Raw genomic sequence first — 15806 nt, forward strand, 5'->3', positions numbered from 1 at the left:
GAAAGAGAGTACTTCAGAAAAACATTATGAAAACATTTCCCAGAGCTGGGATTCCCTCCAGCTGAGTGCCTTCTATAACCTGCAATAAATTATCCCATTATGAAAAAAAAAAAAAAACACAACCAGGCAACTGTCAGCTGGAAGCGCCTGTCAATGCAGGGATTTGGCAGCGAGCTAGAGCGCTCGCTTGCCGCCCCTGCTTAAGGAGCTTCTCCAGAGGTGGGGGGGCTGGAAGTTAGGACTCCATGTGCTCTGGCTCTGCTCTCCTCCCCAGGCCTGTCCTGTTGGTTGTCCCCACTTTGTGTGCCTTCGCAGCGCGCCCTGCGAGAGAGCCGGCCCGACGCTGTGGGCATAGGGATGGGAAAGCACCTGGGGAGCTGTGGGCATCCCTGGGGTCCTCGGGGCCGCGGCATGGCCTGGGCACGGCAGCGTGGACGAGCTGTGCCAACTCAAGGGTAAGCCTCGGCGCGGAGGGGACGGACAACTTAAGTTAGAGGTATCTCTGCATGCCGCTAACGGGGTGTGACTGTGTAGATAGCCATTTAATTAGAAGCAACGCACAACTTGAAACTGCCATGAAGCATCACCCTGAAACACGCAACCACTCATTTCAGTGTCATGTAAAGGAGTTGAGTAGTCCCCTTGGTTCATTTCTGCTTTGATCCTCAGAGGCAGAACTGAATCTTTATTGAGGGCCGCTGTGTCTCCGAGTGCACACTGCACTCAGTGAATAATAGACCATTCAGTGACGCATTCCACATTGATCCAAAGCCCAGCTTTCTCTGGGAGTGACCAGAATACAAGCAAAACCATCTTCAACTTCAGATCAATCCCCACAAGGGATCTGGCAGGGAAACAAATGCCAGTCTCTGCTCCAGGGACCTGTCCTGCATCTCTGTGGCTCCCAGTTAGGGCTCCAGTGGCAGGAGAGCAGATGCTCTAGGGCAGCCAGTCTAGTTTGAAGTCCAGACTTGGTCGACGGCTGGACATACCGCGAGGGTTCAACAAATAAGCAAGCAAACAAGCCTGGGGGGACTCATTTTCTGAATGTCAAAGGAACATAGTGTGATGTCTACAGTATGCACTGGTCAAATTTGCATTACAGCCTGGCCCGGCTGAAGAGATGGTCGGTTTCCCAGTTAGTTTGCCTAAGGAAGGATGCTTGGACTGGCATCGTGATTCCCTCAGGTACCATCTGAGCCTTGGGAAAGCAACCCAGAAAGTAGGAGCTTTCTGAACCCTTCCTAAGCCAAGGGGCAGTCGGTGTCAGGAGAATCAATCCAGTGCTAGTGCACCGTGAATGCACACAGCTTGAACGTGTTCATCAACCGAAACATGAGTGCAACGGTCAAACACACCTACAGCGGAGGCTTGTGCCAGTCTCATTACATTGATTCAGACCCATTTGGCGACACCAGGATGAGTTATTTAAGCCTGAAATGGTTTCTCTCCGATGCCCTTTTCCGCTTTGCCAATTCCTTTCTCGCGTGACATATTGCATGTGAGCGAACGTCACGCGAATGAGGTCCGAGGCTCCGCTCAGCGTCACCCTGCGTTGGCTGGATACACAGCAGGAGCTGTAAGAGGTGGCAGAGATTTCCCCTATTCCAAGCGTCAGGGCCTCTGTGGCAAAACTGAAGACCAAAAAAGTCCTGGCTAACTGGGAGTTCCTTGTAGCTACTCACATTGGCCAGCTTACTTGGAGCGAACGAGATGGTACAGTAATTCTCCATGCAGCAAATGAGGAAGAGACAGATTTTTCCCCTGGTACCTGCGAGTTAGAGGAGGGCTGGGATGAAATGGTGACTAAGCATAACACTGCCTCTTCCAGGGTTTTGGTGACAGTTCTTTGCTGATGCTCAGGCAGTCCTGTGGAGAGAAACAAATTGCCTAACTAAAATACAAGGAGCTGAAGCTGGCGAGCACAGGCCTTAAAGAAGAGAGTTATAAGGAAGGAGGAAAAGGGAGGACAGGAAAAGGCAGGGTGAGGAGAGAGTGGGCAGAACCAGAAATTGTGGCTGGGATTAAAAGATGGGGCAGGAAGGGGAAGCAGGGTCAGAGGAAGGGATCAGGATGGAAATTTAAAGCTAGGGGGCTTTAAAAGAGCTGGGTAAATCACGACAAGATGGGTGAAGCAGGTGTCTGGAAGCTCACGGGTATCAGGGTGCTGATGCTGAAGCCTTTGTTTAGCCTGATGCCTGTGTCCCAGCTCCCCTGATCCTTCCAGCTGTCTCAGGAGCAGCACCCGGATCCCCCCCGCTTGCCTCCCGGGGAAGGACGGGGAAGCAGAGGTGATTGTACGCGCTCACGGCTCAGCCCTCGGAGCTCAGCCTCGCTGCTGCAGTGCGGACCCAGCCCACATATCAGAGATGCAGGATTGCCATAAAATATAGGTCAGGGGGTGAAAGTCCCTTTTGCATGTTTCAAGGTCTCAGCCCTCCTGACGTTCCCTCCGAAGGATGATGCGTTCCCACTTAAGGGATGTTGTTCCCTTTTCTTGCCAGCTTCCTTTTCTAATGTGAATTCTTCAGCCGTCATTTTCCAATAGCTGAAATGGAGGCCGCATCGTCTGATCTACAGGGGCACTAAGAATTAAGCCATAGGGATTGCGCTCTGAACATGCACAGCACTGAGCCCACCAAAAATGAGTCTGTCGGTGCCTGCCCTTGGGCTTCCAGAGCCAGGATTTCGCCCGCTGGCCTTTCCCACCTAAAGGGCAAGAACAGAAGCACCTGGAGTGGTGCCTGGCGAGAGAGGAGCCCCTCAGATTCAGAGATGAATGCTCTAGAAAGCCCAGAAAGAATGACGCATGAGAAAAGTGTTTTGCAAAGATGAAGCCAAGGATGCAAATGTGAAGGAGTGAGTAGCGGCATGATGCAGCGAGCACCATCCTCTGCAGCAGAAGGGTCTGGTGGAAAAGTAGCGCGTGCTCATGTAATGATAACGTGAATCCAAGTGTCTGTTGGGACGGTGGATGAAGGAAGAGGCTGGTGCTTCACAGCTTCTGAGCTGACTTTGCATCCTGGGTGGTTGCTGCCATTTGTTTTCTTCTTCTGTGATAATTGTACGTTGTTTCTCTGCACGGTTCGCTGCACAAATGATTTCACATACCCTCCCGAGCTGTGCTTTATTGTATGTTGTTTAAATATGCAAAAATGTATGCAACTCCATGTGACGTCTTATGCAAATTGCTTCTTGCGTTACTGTGCATATTTGAAATTACTCGGAGTATGATCCCAACTCTGACTCTGAAGCCATTGTTTAGACTGAGCACTCACCCAGCTCCCCTGATCCTGCCAATTATCTCAGGAGCAGCAGCCTGAGCCTCCCCCGCCTGCCTCAGCCTTGATCCAGAGGCAACGCGGGCTGGAGGTGACGCGGCTTAGATGAAGGTCACGTTCCAAGCCTCTGCTGAGTTTGCCGGTTAGCGCAGTCAGAGAGCGGGTATTTAACAGGGAAGCTGGAACACCACTCGTGTCCCAGAAGGGTCCGCAGACACGCACTCACGGGGAGCGATTTTTAATCCCTGCAGAGCCCGGCTAGACTCTGGACAGTAACATGCCATCCAGCGGTTCAATAGCTCACTAAAATGTCCAAAGGCATCTAGGCTTAGAAAAAGGCAGTGGTGTTACACTGTCAGGAATTAAAGTTGCTTTCTGGAAGAGCTTGTTTCTTAAAGATCTGTCCTTTATGGCAGTGGATCTGCAGATAGAGGCAAATGCTCTACGTACAGGTGCCCCGTGTTCTTAAAAAGATCAGATCCCATTAAAAACATCTACTAAACACACCAGCCGTAACACAGGCAGCAATACAATATCTACACTAATCTCTGAACACATACAAACCATTTCAGCAACATTCTTCATGCTAATTTTCCCTTTTCTCTTCTGCCTGGTTATGAGTCAGCAGCTAGGCTTGAAACCCCTAACCTTCATCACTCAGGCAGATGTAGACGTCACTCCGGCAATGCTTAATCTTCTATTAAAAAACAGAAAAGAGACAGTCAACCACCGAGTCTGCTGTAACTCCCGTTTTCTCCCCAGCTCATATAATCCACTGCGACCTGGCAGTGAAGTATTTCATGTCAGGATTTCTGCTTTGGGCGGTTGCGTGCAGACGGGTGCCTGGAGGCAGGGGTGGCCGGGAGCCGTGTGCTGCGTCCCGGGGCTGCTGGTGTCCGGGGCTGCTGGTGATGGGGGCTGGCGGCGGGAGGGAGCGAGGCAGGAGGTGCTCCCAGGCAGATGCCGCTGGTTTGCTGGAGCACCCAGCCATCGGCTGCCCTGGGAGAGCTGCTGTCATCTTTCCCCTTGACAGCAGCTCCTGGGGCACCCCTTTTTCTCATCCCCTTTTGCCGCCCTGGGCCAAGCTGGTCTCATCCAAGTGACTGCCCCAACGACGGGCCCTGGCCCAGGCTGGGTACTAAGCCTCGGTTAACGAAGATGAGCAAAGACAGTGGAGGAGCTGGTCTCAAAGCCCCTAAGTGCCCAGCTCATGAGGGCACACGCTCCCCTGGGCTGCGGTGTGGAGGAGCCCTCTTCTGCTCATCTGAAATCGCCTCAGATCTGCAAGACACCCAGCCGTCACCTGAGGCAATCGGTCCTGGGCCTGCCTGTCACATGCTGTCCCCTCCAATTTCCGCGCTAGCTCTCTACGCGCTGGAGGCAGCCGGGATGTGCACCCCGCGCTCCCTGGGTAATTACAGCCCCACAGCACCGTCTGCAGCATCCCCAGCACACCGTCCCCGCAGCCCCAAACAGCCAGCATCATTTCCAGGTGAGCCTCGGGCACCCGGCTTGGCTTGTGCTGCCTTAAAAGCAAAGGTGTTATGAAAATGTCCTGCAATTGCGTAAGAAGAGAGGGCTGGCAGAGAGCTCCCGGCCTGTGGCAGGCAGCCCCGTTGCGTACTCTTGCTCAGAGACTTCCAGTCCCAAAGCAAGTTCAGTCTCTGGCCTCACTGCCGCTGTTGAAAGGCTGTTCCAGATCCTTGCACTGGCAGGTAGGAAGCTCCTTCTAATTTCCAACCTCAGTGTACCCATGGCCCAGCCTGTGATAAATCATTCTTGTGCCAGCGCTGTCCTCAGGCTCGAATTCAATGTCAAAACCCTTTGTTAACACAGAGTTAATGTTGCTTGGTGATAGCTCATTCCTTCCCAGAACATTATGTTCATCAAAATGCAAACTTGTGGAAAAACAGGACATTTAGAGTTAAAGTACATGCCCAGGCAACCTTACTTCTACTCTTTCGGAGCTGGCAGCTGCCAGAGGGACTGCCAGCTCTCCGTCTGCATTCACTGCGTCAAGCGTAAAGCGTTCTGCGATGAGCAGAAGGAGCATTACCTGGGACCCGCTGCAGGACCGTGAGCACCGGAGGGGGTGAGCAAGGAGGGGCGAGCCAGTCCTTTGGGGGCAGGCAGGGGGGCAGGCCTGCCTCCCATCTCTGTGACGAAAGGCAAAGTGTTTCCGTCCCTGGGATACCCAGGCCCTTTCAGTGCAGCACTTTTCAAGGACAGAAGGAGAAGATACGTAATTAGGACGTCCTGGGGTGAAGGTTTCACCAGGCACTCTCCACTCTGCAACAACACAGAAAGGAAAAACTTTCTGGCAGGGGTGAGCTCATAAAAACGCAGTCGTGTGGCATCGGTCCTCTGGGAAGGACACCACCAGCATTCACTGAGAGGACGCCCCGACCCACCGCACCGCAAAGTCACTGGCGCGGGGGAGAGCCATCTCCAGCGGCAAGTTTACCTAGCCCAGCAGATTCGGCTCTACCACAGCTGGGGAGGACTGGCGCGATTCCTGGCAGCGGCAAGCTGCTTGCCCTTTCGTGCGGTTGCAGTCATGCTGCTTTGCCACGGAGGCTGCTGTGTCTGAGGTGAAGGATGCTAGGAGGTTGCCACGAGCTTCAGCCCCATCCTGGGCTCTCCATATTAAGAGCAGGGAATCCAAGCCAGGATTGCCAGCAGGGCCACAGAGATGCGCAGCGCACAAAGAGCCAGGGGCGAAAATTTTGGCAGTTTTAACACATGGTGATTGCAGGAGCTTCAAGCACAGAAGCAAAGCATGGCCAGAGAGACTCCCTCTCTACACCCCTCCCTGATTATCCATGCTGCTGCCATTTCCAGCCCACCTTCCTTACTGCATTAAACCATCAGTGCCTTAGAAACTCCTAATGTTTAAAAAAGTCTCTTACAGTCTTTGCTACTGGGTACGTATTTCCTAAGCAGTGCCTTACAGGAGGCTCAGTACAAAATGCAGCCACAAATCAGGTCCTGCCCTAGACAGGCTGCTCAGCATCCTTCTCTTCAGCCAGGCTTTGTGCTGGGCTCCTGATCTCCAGCAGTTTTGGGGTGTCAAGCAGCATTTCTTAAATTTATCGCCTACTTTCCATAGTTTTTTTACATGTGGGTTGTGTGCAGGACCTGCCCTCTGCCTGGAATGGCCCCCTTGCTGACCCAGAAGGGCAGCTGGCCATGCCTGCCACGGCAAGCAGATGCAGGTGATGGGAGCTGAGGTGGGGGAAGCTGGGGCTGTCAGCTGGCAGGCTCCAGAAAACGGAGAGAGGGAATGAGCACAGAGCAATCTCTTAGGTGGCAGCTGCTCCCCAGACAGAGCCAAAGGCTCCTGTGACAGATGCTCGCTCTTGCCTGTGAGGCTGGAGGAAACAAAGCCCCAGGTGCCGGCGGTGCTGAGGGAGCCCCTGGAAACCACAAGCATCCTTGCTAAAATGGAGCCCGGCAATGATGCAAAAGATTTTCTAGGAACTCTTGAGCATCTAGGTGAGACTGAGAACTGCCCTGAGGATGTGGAGATCATCATGCCAGCCCGCCTGGGCGGAGGAGCTCCGCCAGCCGAGTGGGAAGGAGGCACTTGAACCTGCAGAGTGCTGCCTGCTGCAGCTCGGGACTCGCCTGCTCTGACCCAGGGACGCGCTGCTTCAGATGAGGGATTGGGCAAGAAACGCGTGCCCCAGGGTCCCACATCCCTCCAGGTGGAAAACCTGGCAACTTCTGGGTTCCCTAAGCTGTATTTAAAGTTAGAGGTGCTTCCATCTGGAGAAGCAGTAAATAATCCAGGAGCTCAGCTTTTGGGTCTATCAAGAGGCCCTAGGAACAAGTTCGCAACTATCGCGCGCTCAGCTTGAATAGTGGAAAACTACCCAGAAACCAGACTGCGCTGTGGAGGAACATAAAGATTGAGTGGACAAAATGAGAAAGGACAGTGCTCTGTCAAACAGACAGAACGTGCTCATAGATACAGGCAGCCGGACCTGCTTGCCTCCAAAACAGAAGAACCACATCAAATCCTGATGGGATGCACCCACAGGTACCGTGGGAGCTGGCAGGTGTCATGGCGAGGCCACTCTCAATAATCTTGGATTGATCATAGTGACTGGGAGAAGTACCTGAAGACTGGAGGAAAGCAAACATCACTCCTATCTTCGAGAAGGGCAAGAAGAAGGACCCAGGGAACTACAGGCCAGTCAGCCTCATCTTGATCCCTGGGAAGGTGATGGAGCAGCTCATCCTGGAAACCATTTGCAGGCACATGAATGACAACAAAATCACCAGGAATAGTCAGCATGGATTCACCAAGGGGAAGTCAGGCTTGACCAACTTGATAACCTTCTAGGATGAAATTACTGGCCCAGTAGACAAGGGGAGAGCTGTGGATGTTGCTTACCTCAACTTCAGCGGGCCTTTGACACTGTCTCCCATAAAATCCTCCCAGACAAGCTGTTGATGTATGGGCTGGATAAGCAGACAGTGAGGTGGGTTGAAACCTGGCTGAATGGCTGGGCCCAGAGGGTGGTGATCAGCGGTGCGAAGTCTAGGTGGAGGCCAGTACCTAGCACTGACCTGCTGTAACCCAGGGGTCAATACTGGGTCTAGTCCTGTTCAGCATCTTCATTAATGATGTGATGATGGGTCAGAGTGTACCCTCAACGAGTTTGCTGATGACACCAAACGGGGAGGAGTAGCAGATACACTAGAGGGTCATGCTGCCATCCAGAGGGACCTCAACAAGCTGGAGAAACGAGCTGAGAGGAACCTCATGAAGTTCAACAAGGAGAAGTGCAGAGTCCTGCACCTGGGGAGGAACAGCCCCGTGCACCAGTATATGCTGGGGGCCACCAACTGGGAAGCAGCTTTGCAGAAAAGGACCTGGGAGTCCTGGTGGACACCAAGTTGAACAGGAGCCAGCAATGTGCCCTTGCCACAAAGGCGGCAAACGGTATCCTGGGATGAATTAGACAAAGTATTGCCAGCAGGTCAAGGGTGGGGATTCTTCCCCTCTACTCAGCTCTGGTGAGGCCACATCTGGAGTCCTGTGTCCAATTCTGGGTTCCGCAGTAGAAGAGAGATATGGACATACTGGAGAGAGTCCAATGAAGAGCTGCTAAGATGATTACGGTACTGGAGCATCTCTCCTAGGAGGAAAGGCTGAGAGCTGGGACTGTTCAGGCCGGAGAAGAGAAGGCTCAGGGGGATCTTATCAGTGTACATAAACACCTGGAGAGAGGGTGCAAAGACGACGGAGCCAGGCTCTTCTCACTGGTGCCCAGTGAGAGGCCCAGAGGCCATGGGCATAAACTGAACCACAGGAGGTTCCCTCTAAACACCAGGAGACTCTTTTTTACTGTGAGCGTGACCGAGCACTGGCACAGGTTGCCCAGTGAGGCTGTGCAGTCTCCCTCCTTGGAGATACTCAAAAGCCATATGGACATGGTCCCGGGCAACTGGGTCTAGGTGGCCCTGCTTGAGCAGGGGGAGGTTGGACCAGATGACCTCCAGAGGCCCCTTCCAACCTCAACCACTCTGTGATTCTGTGAAACCACTTACTGGGAATGGTCCCTGGAGTGTGCCACCCCCCAGCTGTGCCTGGGCTTTGTCTCAGGCAGCAGCAGTAGCAGCTGGATTGGGCCAAAACTGCAGCAGTGGTGTGAGAAAATGGGTGGTTGGAGGTCCCCGCTCAGCCCTGTGTCCTGTACGCTGTAGCACAAATACAGTCACGGCTTCTGGGAGACCACCTCAGGAGATGGCGGGCTGAGGCTGTCTGCAGTTGTGCCTTCTTGCAAGAAGGACAGGGTGACTTCCCCATCCCAGACAGAGGTGGAATGAAGGAAGGATGGAGTTGGTAGGGGGAAGAAGGACATGATGGCAGGGAAACTGTCTGTAACTTGCTCTGCTTCTTATCAGGATCTGTCCCCCGCGACCACATGGCTACACACCTTGCCTGCTGGGGAAAAAGAAGTGTCCAGGTATGCGATACAGGTTGAGAAACAGTGGAAAGCTTGCAAGATGTGCTGTGACTAGGTAACACTACTGCTGCCGAGCTTAGCTGTTTGGGAACTGCAGCATGAGGAGGACGATGAAGTAATCCTGGGAGATAGGCTGTCCGTGGTACCGTCAGAGGAAGCAAGACAGCTGGTGAGTTTTCCCTGACAGTGTTGTAAACACATCTGAAAAATTACTTCCCTGAACATTATGTTTACCTGAAACGTGGGAGCCCTGCTCAAAGGGATCTGCTCCAGATGCTGGGAAAGCTCTGGGATACAAAAAAGGGGCAAGAGCTACTGAAACCTGAAAAGCCGCCCAGAGGGACGCAGCCCAAGCCTGTTACTCTGAAAACCTCTCCGCGTGTCTGAGTCCATAATGAATTCCAGAGGGGTTCGTGGTGCACAGGCTCGATGCATCCCTGATGTTACAGACTGTTAAAACACTTAGAATCATAGAATCGTTAAGGTTGGAAAAGACCCTTAAGATCATCGTTAACCTATCACTGCCAAGTCCATCACTATACCATGTCCTCGAGCACCACATCTATCTGTCCTTTAAATATCTCCAGGGATGGAGACTCAACCCCTTCCCTGGGCAGCCTGTGCCAATGCTTGACCACCCTTTCGGTGAAGAAGTTTTCCCTAATATCCAACCTAAACCTCCCCTGGCGCAGCTTGAGGCCGTTTCCTCTCATCCTATCATTTGTTACTGGGGAGAAGAGACCGACCCCCACCTCGCTACAGCCTCCTTTCAGGCAGTTGTAGAGAGCAATAAGGTCTCCCCTCAGCCTCCTCTTCTCCAGGCTAAACAACCCCAGCTCCCCCAGCCGCTCCTCATAAGACTTGTGCTCCAGACCCTTCACCAACTTCGTTGCCCTCCTCTGGCCACGCTCCAGCACCTCAATGTCCTTCTTGTAGTGAGAAGCACTTGTGAGAGACCATCCTTCCAGGCTCTTGGCACTTACCCAAGGGGCTCCTGGCAGACCTCATTATCCCCAGAACCCCAACAGCAGACCACTTGTCCGGCACTGTATTTTATCCTGGCTGGTTTTGCCCCTTCAGCGTGCCACAACCCCACGTGCCTCTCCCCCAGCTCCTTTCTCATCCCTGTCAGGCAGCCGCTGCACGTATGAGCTAGCTGCCCTTCCAATGCGTGCTTCAAACCTGAAAACCCCCTCCAACGTCAATTCATCAGGCAGATTACGTCAAGCCCATCTACCCTCGCTCTCTGACAGGCGAACTGGCCTAGCGGACTGGGGGGGGATGTAGGAGATGTGATACGTCTTGACTTCAAGGCTTTTGATACGGCGAAAGGCGTGAAGCTCTCATAAACAAACTATGGGAAAAAAACTACAGTCAGAATCGCCAAAAGGTGCACGCAATTGCCAAAAAAGTGTATGCAGCTGGTTTGGGGAGACTGCGGTGTCCGAGTGGAGAGGCACTTTCCAACGGGGCCATGGAAATCGGCAGATTCATTTTCATCAGTGAAAGCTTAAGCTGTGTGGTAGAAAAAGCTTTTTACGTATCGAGCAATAAAGCGCTGGACTAGATAGGCCAAGGGAGCCTTGTCACTAGAGGCTGTTGAGAACAGGTTCAACAAATATCTGTCAGGGATGAGTTGTGCTTACTTAATCTTGTCGCTGGGTCAGGAGGATGAATTAGATGATTGCCCGAGGTCTCGTCCCAAATTCATTTCCCCCAATTAAATTAAATAAACCTCAGAAATCATTGGCAGAAGCAAGCCGCAGCAAGCTGTACTCACTGCATCCCCCCGAGTCAGGTGTTAGACCAGCACTAACCCTGTCCAGGCTTAAACCAGGTCTGGAACCTATCACTCATCCCCCTGATGCTGAAAACCGGCATGATGAAACCCTCGTGGCTCTGCTGTCCGCGCAGGCATGTGGAGCGCATTTAGTTCAGATGGGCTTTTGTGTATTTCTCCAAAGAACCGAGCCTTTTCCGAGACGTTGGGTTTTAAATTTCCTTCCTCAGAGGGCTTACGGGAGCGGGCGTTAGGTGGGAGAAACACCAAGCAGTCGGCTGCATAGAGAGCACAAGGCTTTGGACTGATCTCTTATGCTTTAAGGGAAAACTCTTTGGGGGATGGAGCAGGAAAATGTGGGCTTGCAGGCCTGTGTTCAGCACCTCTTTTCTTATAATGCTGTGCTTGTCGTGCTAACCTGCTCTGCCTGCCAAGGAAGCACGGCAAATTGCAGGGAGAGGTAAATCTGTGCAGCCTTAAAAAGAGCCAAACTCGGAAGAGAAAAGGTCTGCCTGACTCAATCACGGCCGAGCTCCTCTCCTTCTATAATGGCTCATTTCCCTGGGCACATCCCCGTATATAAAATGGGTTTCTAGAGAGAAGTTCACCCATCGCCTTTCGCTAAGCTAAAGAAGCCGAGCCCTCTCCACGGCTGCTCACACGGCGAGCGGGGGGAGGCACAGAGACAGACTCCGTTATTCCCGTTCCCCCACGCTGCCGCCAGCCCCGAGCCCACTTCCGAACACGGGTGACAAGTTGTAGACAGCATCCTAAATAAGATTAACGTAATGATCTCTTTAAGGCTGTTGTCTTTGTGATCACGTCACATCGGAGCTTCATAATCATCTCGTGAATGATGAATGCACCCAGATCTGTCTTTTCTTCTGTCATTTCTAACCAGTGAATCTCTGTGTGTAAAAGACATTCCTGTTAGCAGAAGCGAAGAACAGGACCTCACACTTCTCCACTCCAGACTGTGAGTAATTCTTCTAAATGCATTTAATCAGCAAACTTCCTTTTCGTGCTGTTTTTTTTTGCTGAGCTAGAGCCATTACTGCAAGCAGAATTATTCCCAAGGCCAGTAACATTCCTCCATGGTGGCAGTTCCCTTTTGACTCCACGTGTCGTCTGCCTTTCCCCAGCATTTTACCCACCTAAAATTCTCCTACTGATTCCTTTCCCTTCAGCTTATCTAACTTCCTTCCAGCCTTTACTCTATCAAATGCCCCACTGAAATCCAGCTAGATTCGATTTACCGATTTCTTTTTTTTTTTTTTTCATCCAGGTAAAGGAAAGGAGGTAAAGAAAAGGATCAAGTTAAGGGCACGCAGTGCTTTTGTTGATAAACCCATTCTGTATGTGATTCCATTTTCCACTTACTGCTGTAGCTTTAATTTTGTTTTCCTTCTGTAATTTGTTCTTAACCTTATGCTCTACTGAGACTAGACTAATGGGTTTGCAGCTGCCCGGAGTACTTTGTTTTCTCTCTTCTTGAAATATAGCTCCCTTTTTCCAGCCCTGGCATGCTTACCCTGAATTTGATGGATACGCTGCAAATCTTTGCTCCCAAAACTGCAGTTTCCTCAGCCAGTTTTGAAAAAACACAAATATGGAGGTGAGCTGGTGAGCTCTGGTCTTGCTGCGACAGAGCTCCTCGAGTTTTGCTTCTGCCTTAATACAATCATTTACTCCTCTCCACCTTGTCTTCTATCCTCTTCTCCCACCTTTTGCAGCATCTTCCTTTTTATTGAGAAATGATGTGAGGCAGCTGCAAAGCCCCAGAGGTGCTTTAGCAGCACTGTGGTGAGCACGGAAGGTGACGTGAGGAGCGCATCAGCCAAGCACCCACCGCTGTGCTCGCCTGGTGCATTAAATGCTGCAGTTCAGGCGAGTGGACGCATGCATTTCTCAAAAAGAGGGCACTTGCAAAGTGACCGTATAACTTCTGAACGAGAACGGAGATCCCCTGAAACTCATTACAGGTTCTCTGACTGTACAGAAACACACAGACCCCTCAGCCAAGAACAGAAAGGAGGTGTTAAAGTTTCTCTGCTTCTGCAGAGGTGAAGGTAGCGGTGGGGGAAAATACTCCTAGATGCTGCAATATAGTTTTCAATGACATTTTGGTGACTGCTGCTGTTGAGAAGAACGTGGATGTCCCAGCTTAGGCGTCACCCCCAAACCAAACACGCCCTGCTGTTAGGAGCTTCACTTCTGCTTGGAACAGAAGTAAGATGGGTGGAGTAGGGCTACAGAGGGTGGCAAGGCAGCTGGAGAAGAGATGTTCATGCGGAAGGGCTTTACAGATGCTAATGCTGCTGTCAACAAAGACACATTTCCACAGGGCCAAGCAAGCATACTACCCTTCTGGCTTCCAACATTATGAAGGCACTGAACGTTGGCTCACGGCAGATCAGCAGCACAAAATCACTGATCCACAGAAAAAATCAGGTGGGAAGGGACCTCCAGAAGTCTCTAGTCCAATCCAGAAGTCTCTAGTCCAATCAGCAGGGTAACTCCAAAGCTAGACCAGGTTGCTCAGGGCCTTGCTTCTGAATATCTGGAGCAAGGGAGGAGTTGCAGCCCACTCCCTCGTTGCGGTCAGCTGGGAGCAGAGCATAACACAGCTTCTCTGGGAAGGGGGCAAGCCAAATTCACAGCCCTTTTTGGGTCCAAACACCTCTTTCAGTGGCCAGGTCCTGAGCTGAATGCTTGCAATGAGGCTCTCAGTAGGGATGACACCAGCTCAAGGCTTTCCCTGCTTGGGGGTTTGGACCAGATGATCTTTAAGGTCCCTTCCAAGCCAAACCATTCCATGATTCTATGATTGTATCTCCAAGGGTGGAGATTCCCCAGTCTTTCTAGGCAACTGTTCCACTGCTAAACTGCTCTCAAGGGGAAGAAATTTTCCCTTATATACGTTCAGAATATCCCTTTTTGCAACTTGTGTCCGTCGTTTCTTGTCCTTTCACTGTGCCCCCTTCTCAGAGTCTGGCTCCATCTTCTCTACAACTTCCCTTTAGGCAGGAGCAGACGGTGATCAGATGCCCCCTTGGCGTTCTCTCTTCAACAAACCCAGCTCCCTCAGCCTTCTCCTTCCGCATCGCGTGCTCCAGCTCTCCGCTCTGGGGCCCTTTTGTTGGCCATGCTGCAGTTTGTCAACATCTCTCTTCTGCTGAGGAGCCAGCCCTGGGCATAATCTTCCAGGTGGGGTCTCACAACTCTCAAGTGGATGGGAATAATAATTTCCCTTGATCTGCCGGCTACACTTCGCTAATGCAGCCTAAGCTGCAGGGATCCTTCATTGCTTGAAGGGCTCACTGCTGAATCACGTTCAAAATGCTTCTTGAGACTTTTTGTGGCGATCTAATAAAATCCATTTTTGTTTAAGGCTGTTGAGGTTAGCACCACAGAGAAGTTTTCACCCCACTGGAACAGGTTTTGCCCGTGCGTGTGCTTTGGCTGGGACCGTGCAAGAGAGATCCCCCTCAGGCACTTCTGATGCGACTGTGATTTTTGCTCCGTGCTGAAGGTCCTCAGGCACAGCCCCTCTGGCTGTCTTGACACATTCAGTGATACTTTTCCCTTCTTCCAAATTATGGGATTTGTATTCGTGGCACATTGGCCAGAAGGTTCGGTAACTAATGGCCCTCGCTACAGCAGCCAAAGGAACTCGGTCTGTAGCTAAGGTTGATCAATCCCAAGTGACCATGTTCCTGCCCAACAGGGACCTTAACACCCCCAGTTCCAGAGCAACCTACTTCTTTCAGTGAAAAAGCAGTGGGTCGTTGTTGCATGTGCTCCTAATTCCGAAGCGTATCCCGAGTGTGTGGTTTCTGCTCCTTGCCCGTAAGAGAGCAGATGCCACTAAAATGCAATGATTCAGGCAAGCAAGCATGTGCAGGATAACACACCCTATAACTCTCAGTTACTGTGTTTTTCTCAAACCGTAAGCAACACTAACCAGACAAGTTACCGAGCAGGGGAAGATGCAATTTATTTCCATGCAGCGGAAAAAAAAAGCTGGAAATGACGTGCTGAAATGCTCTCTGCTGTGTGCTGCCAGGGGATTTAATCAGCCGATTGCCAAAGAGATGTCAGTTCCCTGAAAAAGTGAGGACAACACGCCTTGCTGAGAAATGTACTCACAAGATTAAAATACCAGCTCCAGGATAAACCTAATACTGGCCCACAAGCAGATGAAAATTTGGGCAAGAATGAACAGCCTCCATCCTTAAAATGTGTGTCACTACATCGTCACACCTTCCAAGTCCATTTGTCCATCTCTGTCCACCACTCAGCTACCCCCAACTAATTCAGGTACCACCGGAGGCAACTTACTGAACACGTCAGGCCAGGTCTACCAGCCCTAGAAGCCAGGCAAGCAGGATCCCGTGACACAAAGTACCACCTATATTAGTGGGACGGCCACCGTGAACAGCGTGGTTTACACACAGACAGCAGACAAAAGGTGTTCGAGCACAGAGCATACGGTGGCAACACAAGCAGAGGGGCTGTAGTCGTTATTGAAGAGCCAGGGGTGGGTGCTTTGTGTTTGGGTGGCGAGGAAGGAGACAGAGAAAGAAATCAGGCGAGCTGAAAAAGAAGGGAAGAGCTGAGGTGGGAACGTGACAGTCAGATGTGACTGTGGAGGAGGTAACGAGGATGGCAGAGGAGGATGGAGCAGGCAGCCAGCACGGAGGTGTGTGTTTGCCACCCTCTTGGGTCAAAGCTGTGTAGGAGAGCTTGTTGCAAAGGTTGTGAGAG

The sequence above is a fragment of the Nipponia nippon genome, unplaced genomic scaffold (genome assembly GCF_047370975.1).
Source record: "Nipponia nippon isolate SJK-2023a ecotype South Korea unplaced genomic scaffold, ASM4737097v1 scaffold_2, whole genome shotgun sequence".
NCBI classification, from domain to species: Eukaryota; Metazoa; Chordata; class Aves; order Pelecaniformes; family Threskiornithidae; genus Nipponia; species Nipponia nippon.